Source organism: Cucumis sativus, unplaced genomic scaffold, assembly GCF_000004075.3.
Source record: "Cucumis sativus cultivar 9930 unplaced genomic scaffold, Cucumber_9930_V3 scaffold73, whole genome shotgun sequence".
In the NCBI taxonomy this organism is placed as follows: Eukaryota; Viridiplantae; Streptophyta; class Magnoliopsida; order Cucurbitales; family Cucurbitaceae; genus Cucumis; species Cucumis sativus.
The window spans coordinates 35,262-45,492 of NW_022279565.1; the positions used below are offsets into that span (position 1 = coordinate 35,262).

Consider the following 10,231-nt stretch of genomic DNA (forward strand, 5'->3'; position numbering starts at 1 on the left):
AAGTACTTTTTTCATACTTTTTGAAATTTTGGTAGGTTGTGAGTTACAAACTTACACTTAAGCATTGCTGGGTCGTTTTGAAAATTCAAGTGATACTTACACACGTTTTGAATACATTTTAGGTTAGATTGAGTTTGTTGCACTTGGTTGTCATTTTTGGTCTTGAAATGCTTTTTTCAACCTTTTTGGTAGATTATGAGTTACGAACTTACACTTAGGATTTGCTAGGTCGTTTTGAAAACTTAAGTAATACCTAGACACGTTTTGAGCACGTTTTAGGTTGGTTTGAACTAAGTTTGTTGCACTTACACACTTGGTTACCATTTTGGGTCTTGTAGTGCTTTTTTCACACTATTTGAACTTTTTTCGTAGGTTATGAGTTACAAACCTACACGTAAGCTTTTTTAGGTCGTTTTGAAAGTTCAAGTGATACTTAGACACGTTTTGAACTCGTTTTAGGTTTGTTTGACACTAAGTTTTAAACACATCTGATTGACATGTTGGGTCTTGAAGTACTTTTTTCACACTTTTTGAAATTTTGGTAGGTTGTGAGTTACAAACTTACACTTAAGCATTGCTGGGTCGTTTTGAAAATTCAAGTGATACTTACACACGTTTTGAATACATTTTAGGTTAGATTGAGTTTGTTGCACTTGGTTGTCATTTTTGGTCTTGAAATGCTTTTTTCAACCTTTTTGGTAGATTATGAGTTTCAAACTTACACTTAGGATTTGCTAGGTCGTTTTGAAAACTCAAGTAATACCTAGACACGTTTTGAGCACATTTTAGGTTGGTTTGAACTAAGTTTGTTGCACTTACACACTTGGTTGCCATTTTGGGTCTTGTAGTGCTTTTTGCACAATATTTGAACTTTTTTCGTAGGTTATGAGTTACGAACCTACACGTAAGCTGTTTTAGGACATTTTAAAAGTTCAAGTGATACTTAGACACGTTTTTAACTCGGTTTAGGTTGGTTTGAAACTAAGTTTGTTGACCTTATCCAATTGGTTGCCATTTTCGGTCTTGAAGTGCCGTTTTCACACTTTTTGAACTTTTTGGTAGGCTATGGGTTACCAACTTACACTTAAATTTTGTTAGGTTGTTTTGAAAGTCCAAGTGATACTTAGACACGCCTTGACCACTTTTTAGGTTGGTTTGGAACTAATTTTGTTGCAGTTGCGCACTTGGTTGCCATTTTGGGTCGTGTAGTGTTTCCTTTTTTTCCATACTTCTTGAACTTTTTGGTAGGTTATGAGTGACGAACTTACAAATAAACATTCTTAGGTCGTTCTGAAAGTTCAAGTGATACTTAAACACGGTTTGAAATTTTTTTAGATTTGTTTAAGACTAAGTTTGTTTCACTTGCATACTTGGTTGCCATGTTAGGTCTCAAAGTGCATTTTTCACGCATTTTGATTTTTTTGTTAGTTTGTGAGTTACGAGCTTACACTTAAGGATTGTTAGGTCGTTTTAAACACATTTTGCATTGGTTTGAAACTAAGTTTGTTGCACTTACACATTTGATTGAAATGTTGGGTCTTGAAGTACTTTTTTTCACACTTTTTGAAATTTTTTTAGGTTGTGAGTTACGAACTTACGCTTGAGTATTGTTTGGTCGGTTTGAAATCTTAGACACGTTTTGCACTCTTTTTAGGATGGCTTGAAACGAAGTCCGTTGCACTTACATACTTCGTTGCCGTTTTGGGTCTTGAAGTGCTTTTTTTACACTTTTTGAAATTTTGGTAGGTTGTGAGTTACAAACTTACACTTAAGCATTGTTTGGTCGTTTTGAAAGTTTAAGTGATACGTACACACGTTTTGAATACATTTTAGGTTAGATTGAGTTTGTTGCACTTGGTTGTCATTTTTGGTCTTGAAATGCTTTTTTCAACCTTTTTGGTAGATTATGAGTTACAAACCTACATTTAGGATTTGCTAAGGTCGTTTTGAAAACTCAAGTAATACCTAGACACGTTTTGAGCACGTTTTAGGTTGGTTTGAACTAAGTTTGTTGCACTTACACACTTGGTTACCATTTTGGGTCTTGTAGTGCTTTTTTCACTCTATTTGAACTTTTTTCGTAGGTTATGAGTTACGAACCTACACGTAAGCTGTTTTAGGTCGTTTTGAAAGTTCAAGTGATACTTAGACACATTTTGTTCAAGTGATACTGTTTTAGGTCGTTTTCAAGTGAACTTTTTTCTTCTTGTATTGACTGTTTTACTATTTCTTCATGCTTTGTATTCATGGTATTTATGTTCGTAATGAATCTTTCATGTTCTGGTAAACATTGCAGAAACACATAATTTCAGCAATCTGTCAAAGAGTTGAAGGAGAAGACAGAAGAACTTAAAAGTCACATGAAGACCTAAAAGTTAGGTAATTTTTTGAAAACTTTTTTCTTTGTCTTGCTTAGTTTTAGTGGTATTTGTTAACAGGCTGAGACATACTCTTGTATGCCAAGGCTGGGTGGCCAATTCAATGGATGGCCTGAGACGGTGAAATGACGAGTGTAGAACAAAGTAGACAATCGAGCAGATTTACAAGTAGGAGGATGGTGTTTGGTCTTACTCTAAAGCTACTGCTAGAAAGGTGATTCTCCCTTTATTTACACATGTTATCTATATTTAATTACTGTTTTTATGTGATGGTGAATAAATATTTAAGTCGTTTCAAGTTTGTACATCATGCTTGAGTTAATACATTTCCCAACTCGCACTAATTTTAAAGTTGGGACTAAGCTTGTTGCACTTACACACTTGGTTGCCATTTTGGATTTTGGAGTGCTTTTTCTACATTTTTTGAACTTTTTGGTAGGTTATGAGTTATGAAGTAACACTAAAGCATTATTAGGTCATTTTTAAAGTTCGAGTGATACTTAAAACATTTTTTGAACACCTTTTAGGTTGTTACAAACTAAGTTAGTTTTGCATACAGCCATGGTTGCCATTTTGAGTCTCGAAAGATTTTTTTTCACACTTTTTGAAATTTTTGGTAAGTTATGAGTTATAAACTTACACTTAAGCGTTTTTAGGGTGTTCAAAAACTTATACGTGTTTTGAATACTTGTTAGGTTTGTATAGAACTAAGTTTGTTGCACTTACACACTTGACATTTTGGGTTTTGGAGTGTCTTTTTCAAAAATTTTGAACTTTTTTCTAGGTTATGACTTATGAACTTGTATTGAATATTTGTTAGGTCGTTTTGAAAGTTCAAGTGAAACTTAGACACGTTTTGAACTCGTTTTAGGTTGGTTTGAAACTAAGTTTTACACACATTTGATTGACATGTTGGGTCTTGAAGTACTTTTTTCATACTTTTTGAAATTTTGGTAGGTTGTGAGTTACAAACTTACACTTAACCATTTCTGGGTCGGTTTTGAAAATTCAAGTGATACTTACACACGTTTTGAATACATTTTAGGTTAGATTGAGTTTGTTGCACTTACACACATGGTTGTCATTTTTGGTCTTGAAATGCTTTTTTCAACCTTTTTGGTAGATTATGAGTTACGAACTTACACTTAGGATTTGCTAGGTCGTTTTGAAAACTCAAGTAATACCTAGACACGTTTTGAGCACGTTTTAGGTTGGTTTGAACTAAGTTTGTTGCACTTAGACACTTGGTTGCCATTTTGGGTCTTGTAGTGCTTTTTTCACACTATTTGAACTTTTTTCCTAAATTATGAGTTATGAATCTACATGTAAGCTGTTTTAGGTCGTTTTGAAAGTTCAAGTGAAACTTAGACACGTTTTGAACTCGTTTTAGGTTGGTTTGAAACTAAGTTTAAAACACATTTGATTGACATGTTGGGTCTTGAAGTACTTTTTTCACACATTTGGAAATTTTGGTAGGTTGTGAGTTACAAACTTACACTTAAGCATTGCTTGGTCGTTTTGAAAATTCAAGTGATGTACACACATTTTGAATTCATTTTAGGTTAGATTGAGTTTGTTGCACTTACACACATGGTTGTCATTTTTGGTCTTGAAATGCTTTTTTCAACCTTCTTGGTAGATTATGAGTTACGAACTTACACTTAGGATTTCCTAGGTCGTTTTGAAAACTCAAGTAATACCTAGACACGTTTTGAGCATGTTTTAGGTTGGTTTGAATTAAGTTTTGTTGCACTTACACACTTGGTTGCCATTTTGGGTCTTGTAGTGCTTTTTTCACAATATTTGAACTTTTTTCGTAGGTTATGAGTTACGAACCTACACGTAAGCTGTTTTAGGTCGTTTTGAAAGTTCAAGTGAAACCTAGACACGTTTTGAGCATGTTTTAGGTCGTTTTGAGTAAATGGTACGTATGTTGTGATTGTTTGATTGCATGTATAATACCTTATTGAGATGTGAATGCTTGATTGAGAAGCTGATAGAACACCAGGTAATGGTTCTTATTTGTTCATTAAGCAACCAAACTATTACAGAATACAATACTCAAACTAGTCTTGAAAACACAGAACAAACAAGTACTATTACAGACAATAACCATGTACAAAATAAAACATTCAAACATCAAAAGTAGTTTACGATAATGGAAAACACTTTCTAAGATTAAAGTAACTGAACAACTTCTGTAATTCTGCTCTCCAGAAAATACAGCCCTTCCACTTCCAGAAACTGATTAACCAACCCCCATCTTTCCTTCCAAAATAAAACATTCAAACATCAAAAGTATGTAGGAAGGCTAACCAGAACTGAGTTGCATAAGGTTTGTCTTCCGCCTCTTGAGATGTTATATCTTTTCATCTAAGAACAAAATTGATCACTTTTTTTCCCTTGACAATCTCTCTAGTTTCTAGGTTAGGTTAAGTGATGGGAATGACTAACCACACTCACAAACGTTTATTTGTATGGCTATTGCAAGCATGCTACTTGCATAGACAATCCATTTCTAAATAGTTGCATAGAATGTTTACTTATTGGTATTAAATATTCTTGTTTGAATAAGAGGTTTTCTTTAATGGTTAAGTAAGCTCCTGAAGGTGACAAGTACAAGGTTGCACGAACGTGGGGCCGTATCAATATTGTTACTCGGAAATGGTTTGATCAGTCCATGGCCAGAAAAGGTAGTAGTTCGGGTTGTATATTTGAAAACCGATATGATATTTGAATTGTTGGCAGTTATTTGTCTAATAATTTTATTAGTTTCTAACTTGTTTCAAATCCTTTTATTCTCATTTTTAATTGATAGGATGTTTTAATGAGGAGCTGTACCCTGTTGGTAGCGTTTCTGGAACTTCAAATAAATTGACAAGGGGTTGCTTGACTGCTCACAATAGCCAAGAAAAGGATATTGGGAACTTGGAAGCTGTACCGTCCTCATTTCTTACCGATTCAAAATTCACAGCAGTTGCTGGTCCTGGGTTTTCAGACATGGATGTTGAAGTTACTCTTTCACAGAGCACGTCTATGTTTTCAGATGCTTCTAATTTTATAAATGAGGTTGATGTTGAAGTGCCAGTCACGATGGGAAGGAATGAAGAAAACACTGTTAATTGTCTTGCAAATGACTTTTAGTCTGAAGAAAACGACCTATATTTGTCAGCATGTAGAATAAAAGTTGTTGGGTTTGAAGCTTCTGAGATGCGGAAGATTGTAAATATGATTCTCAGAGGTGGAGGCTCCCGATACATGGTTTTCAATGACAAATTAACACACATAATAGTTGGAGATTCGTCAGAAATGTAATTATCCTTTTACTTTAATCGCAACATAGGTTTTGTGAACTTTATTGCTTGAATTTGTGAGCTCGCCTGTGCTGTGAGCTTTTTGATTTCATTTGAATGGTCTATCCACCCAATTGAAAATTAGTTTTATCATATTTCAAATGGCAGGGAGAAAAAGGAGGTTAGAGATATTGCTACTTCAGGAGTTGTTCATGTGGTTAGATCCAACTGGCTTGAAGAGTGTGACCGTCAGAAGAAGGAGATCCCTATTCTTGGTAGACACATGGCATATGATGAACTTATTCCTAAAGGTTTGATATGCAGGACTCGTATTCTAAGCTATCTGTCTTTTGAATAGCAACCTTAAACTACCATCATGCAGAATAACTGCACATTTCATTTGGATGCATGACTAATATTTGTTTGGAGATCCCTAGCCTGTTTGTCTTGTTCTAAATTTTCTGGCTGTTTACTTTGCAGCATCTAGTAAAATGAGCACCATTGTTATGGATCAAAATAAAGTTCCAAATGTTCATCCAATCGTGCCATCAAATGTGTCAGAAGGAAATATTCATGTTAGCATTGGAAAGACGTCAATAGCAGTGGAAAGAATTGAAGAAAAAAGTGAAACAAAAGTGAATGGAGACAGGAAAATGAAATTATCCCAGAAAAGCCAACAATGTGTAGCAAATGGTACAAACAAGAGTTGAGAAAAGATGGGGCGTGATTTCATGGTTTCAAATGGGAAGTCATCATGTGTATTTAAGGGGAAAATATTTTGTTTTTCTAGTTCCTTTCCAGAAGATCGGGTATGTTGTAAAGATTCTTTCCTCTTATTTCAAACAGCATGATTAATGTACACTATGCACTTTAGGTTTTAGATGTATTATTGTGGTAAATAGCATCCATTTTTTAAAAAAATAACAAAGTAGAAGCCCTGTATTCAATATCAATTGTAATATCATTGACTTGAGTAAAGAGTAGTTCATTACTGCTCCAACTCCATGATTTTAAAAGCAAGTCAATGGTGCAGATAGGATTCTAGATCTACTGTTTCTTTAACACTCCGATCCTGTTAAGAGAATGATATAAAAAAAATGGAAAAATTACCTTTTTAGTCCCCAATTTTATAGAAATAGGTTTATTGGTCCTTGAGTTTTCAAAATGTACTCTTTTAATCCTTGAGTGCTTAATGTTATACTGGAGACTCTCAAAACCAATTTTTAGAAGAAGTTATTCTACCTTAAAAATGTATAAAGTTATATTGGGGACTTTCTAAACCAATTTTTATAAACTTAGAGACTAAAAAGGTGCATGACCAAATGGGTCTATTTTTCTAAACCTGGAGACTAAAAATGTACATTTTTAAAACTCAAGAACCAAACACACGTGTTCTTCAAAACCAAAACTTGGGGAGTAATTTTCCTAAAAAATTTAAGATAGTGCCAAATGTCATTTAGCATGTGAAATAATTACGATTTTCATTTTTCATTTGAGGAATATGCCTTCAAATTTTTTTTACATTTTATTTTTGAACACTAACAAACATGCATCAACTTTTGACTTCCATAATCCCAAATATTTTTTATGTATATTTTGAGATCATATTTGAAATTCTCCTACTAGAGAGCTGAAATTGTTGAATGGATAAATCAAGGGGGAGGCGAGGTTGTTGAAGATCACATGAAGCAGAAAGTGCACTTCACTGTTGAATGTCATGGTGGGATACCAAGGAGTACAGACGTTCATAGTACTTATGTGTCAAGTCATCGGGTTCGATCATGTTTAGAGGTAAGCGATAATTAATTGTCTTATTTGTGATTTCCGTTTTAGAGCTCTACTATTGGGTTTTGTTTGTGTTTCCCTTTTTGGACATAAAAGTCCACACAAGGTTGAATAGCATATTTTGTTTCATTTAGCCACTGCAAGTTTGGATTGTGTTTGGGTTGGAGCTTTGAATTTTGAGGGACTTTAGTTTTGTGTTGAGCCACGCTCTTATAATATGAAGGATGGATACTGTTTTTTCCAAAACCAAACGCACATCAGTTTTCTAAGATTACAACAACTGTCCTCCCAGTGTAAAAAAAGGTATCCTCAAACCAACCAAAAGAAGGGGAATATGTGAGCAAGATTTATAGTTAATAAATCATCAAAAGTAAATTAGAGTTGGACTCGAGAACTCTTGCTGATGTATAGGAAAAGCAGACAAGGTATGGGAATATAAATTAAAACAGCCTTTAGATGAAAAGGGCTGCTACAACTGATCCTACCTCAAATGGCGGTACCAAAATATAGGACTTGAACCTCAGTCTTCTCCCTCGCCCGTTGTTCTTGGCAATGTTAAAGTATCTCAATTCGTACACATTCATCTCCTTGTTTGAAGCAATAACTCAAAGCCAATCTCTAATGTTGTGTTTCTTGAAATTCTTCTTAGCCAAGTATTTAAGATTCCTCTTGGAGAAGTAGCTATTGGAGTTGATGTTGATCTTGTTCTTGTCCTGAGTGATAGTGACTGAGTCATCAAGTGTCTCTGCCACCCCAGCTTTGTTGGTCTGATGAGGTGATGGCCGTGATCTTGTCCTCAACTGGCATCACACAATCAAATGGTCACATCCTTATTTTTTCCCTTTGGGCCACCAGATGCGGCTGGTCGATGACTCATTCTGCTTCTGCTCTGCTACTTGTTTCCCTAACTCTGCATCTGTATAGAACAATTGGCATAAATGGTGGATACTATTAAATTGGAAAATGGAGATTCAATCAGTTCTATCATTTTGACCTTTTGATGTTTAGGGGAAGGTGGTAACATAAATTTACCTTCTCAGACTATCCATTAAGGTTGGTCTGAAAAGAAAAGGGTGGTCTATCTTGGAAAACATATTTGGTTGTTCTCTTTTTTCTTCACTCTGTCTACATTTTGGAAATATGAGTGCTATCATTGTGTGAGAGGTTTCTTTATTGACAAAATTAATTGGAGTTCAACATTTGAAGAAGTCTTTCTATGACTGTCCCTTGAACTCCAAAGGTTTGCACTCCATCCCTGTGCCAAACAAATAGATGCTTCTTATATATTTTTCTCTGGAATTGAGAAAGTATTGATGCACACTTCTGTTAAATGCGTTAAATTACGGCTTTGAAGCCAATTTTGAATGGATAGCTGGCGTAGAAACTGCCATTATTGATGAAATTTGATACTACTGATGATTTTTAATTTTAATTTTATATTATTATTAATTTCGTAGCCTAATTATGTTCAATATCTTAAACTGATATTTGAAATGAGAATTGAATATTTATCTTGTTTTTATTTGTTTACTGACTATTTCAAATAAACTCGTTATGAAGGATGGATGTTTGTGGGATACCCTTAAAATTAAAAAAGAAAAGAAGAAGAAAGAAATTCATCCTAATTTTGCATGGATGCATTTGTACACATCAAGGAAGACAGGTGAAGAAAAAATATACTAGTTGGCTAGTTGGTATAGGCAAGAAACTCAAATTTCCTCCCAAATGAAGAATTGGAGTTCTGATTCAAGTGATTCAAAAGAAGAATTCTAACACAATAATTTTGCTCGTGCTTGATTTTCTCAAAGAACCTATCATTATCCACATTTGAAATTTGGTTACAGTGATTCTAGCGATTTCAACAAAGATTCTAATGCAGTTTGGAACAAAATAACAAGGATGGACGGTGGTAAAAATATCAAGACAGATGGAACTTGTCTTGATGAACCTTTCTTAATGAGAAGAGGAAAAGTGAGAACATTTTTTATGAAATTTGATACTACTGATGATTTTTAATTTTAATTTTATATTTATTATTTATTTCGTAACCTAATTATGTTCAATATCTTAAACTGATATTTGAAATGAGAATTGAATATTTATCTTGTTTTTATTTGTTTACTGACTATTTCAAATAAACTCGTTATGAAGGATGGATGTTTGTGGGATACCAATGGGCACATTCTCTATTCTCCTCTTCCTTGCTGTGTCCCTTTGCCTGGATTTGAAAACATACGATTTTGTGTTTCACAATATGATGATAAAGACAGAGTATTGTTAAGAAATCTGTGTTTTGTACTTGGGGCCAAGTTTGTGGAGAAGCTGACAAAGAAGGTAACCCATCTAATATGCAAGTTCACCGATGGGACAAAGTTTGAGGCTGCTTGTAAATGGGGCAAACAATGCATTACAGCTGAATGGATATATGAGTGTGTCAGCCAGGTACCTTTGCGATTTTGTTGCTTTTCAATTATATATGTTCACGTACATGCATATCCTGATAGAATTCTAGACCCATTGTGTTGATATTTCTTCTCTTAGATATGGAATGATTTTGTTTGAATACAAAACTTTCAGAGAAAGATTGTCTCTCTTGATTTGTATCGCCCAAAAGAAGTTAAAGCTCAAGACAGAGCGACAGGCTTATGCACTGTCAGCCAATTTCCTACTCAAGCTGCCCCAATGATAGCCAATGAAAGCATATCCCAGTTTCCTATCCATTCTGCCATTCCGAGAGACCAATCAGCTGGAACTAACAGTAGCTTTATAGGAGCA

The 10,231-nt window shown here is 34.4% G+C and overlaps 1 long non-coding RNA gene and 1 pseudogene across 1 annotated transcript; both read left to right on the top strand.

Annotated features, from left to right (window-relative positions):
• The first annotated feature begins 4,894 nt into the window (after nucleotides 1-4,894).
• LOC116406204 lies at nucleotides 4,895-6,624 on the top strand (annotated as a pseudogene).
• A 2,407-nt stretch (nucleotides 6,625-9,031) lies between these two features.
• On the top strand, nucleotides 9,032-9,717 carry LOC116406206. The gene is made up of 2 exons (XR_004219241.1): nucleotides 9,032-9,427; nucleotides 9,608-9,717. It is a non-coding gene; the product is annotated as an uncharacterized LOC116406206 (long non-coding RNA).
• The last annotated feature ends 514 nt before the right edge of the window (nucleotides 9,718-10,231 follow it).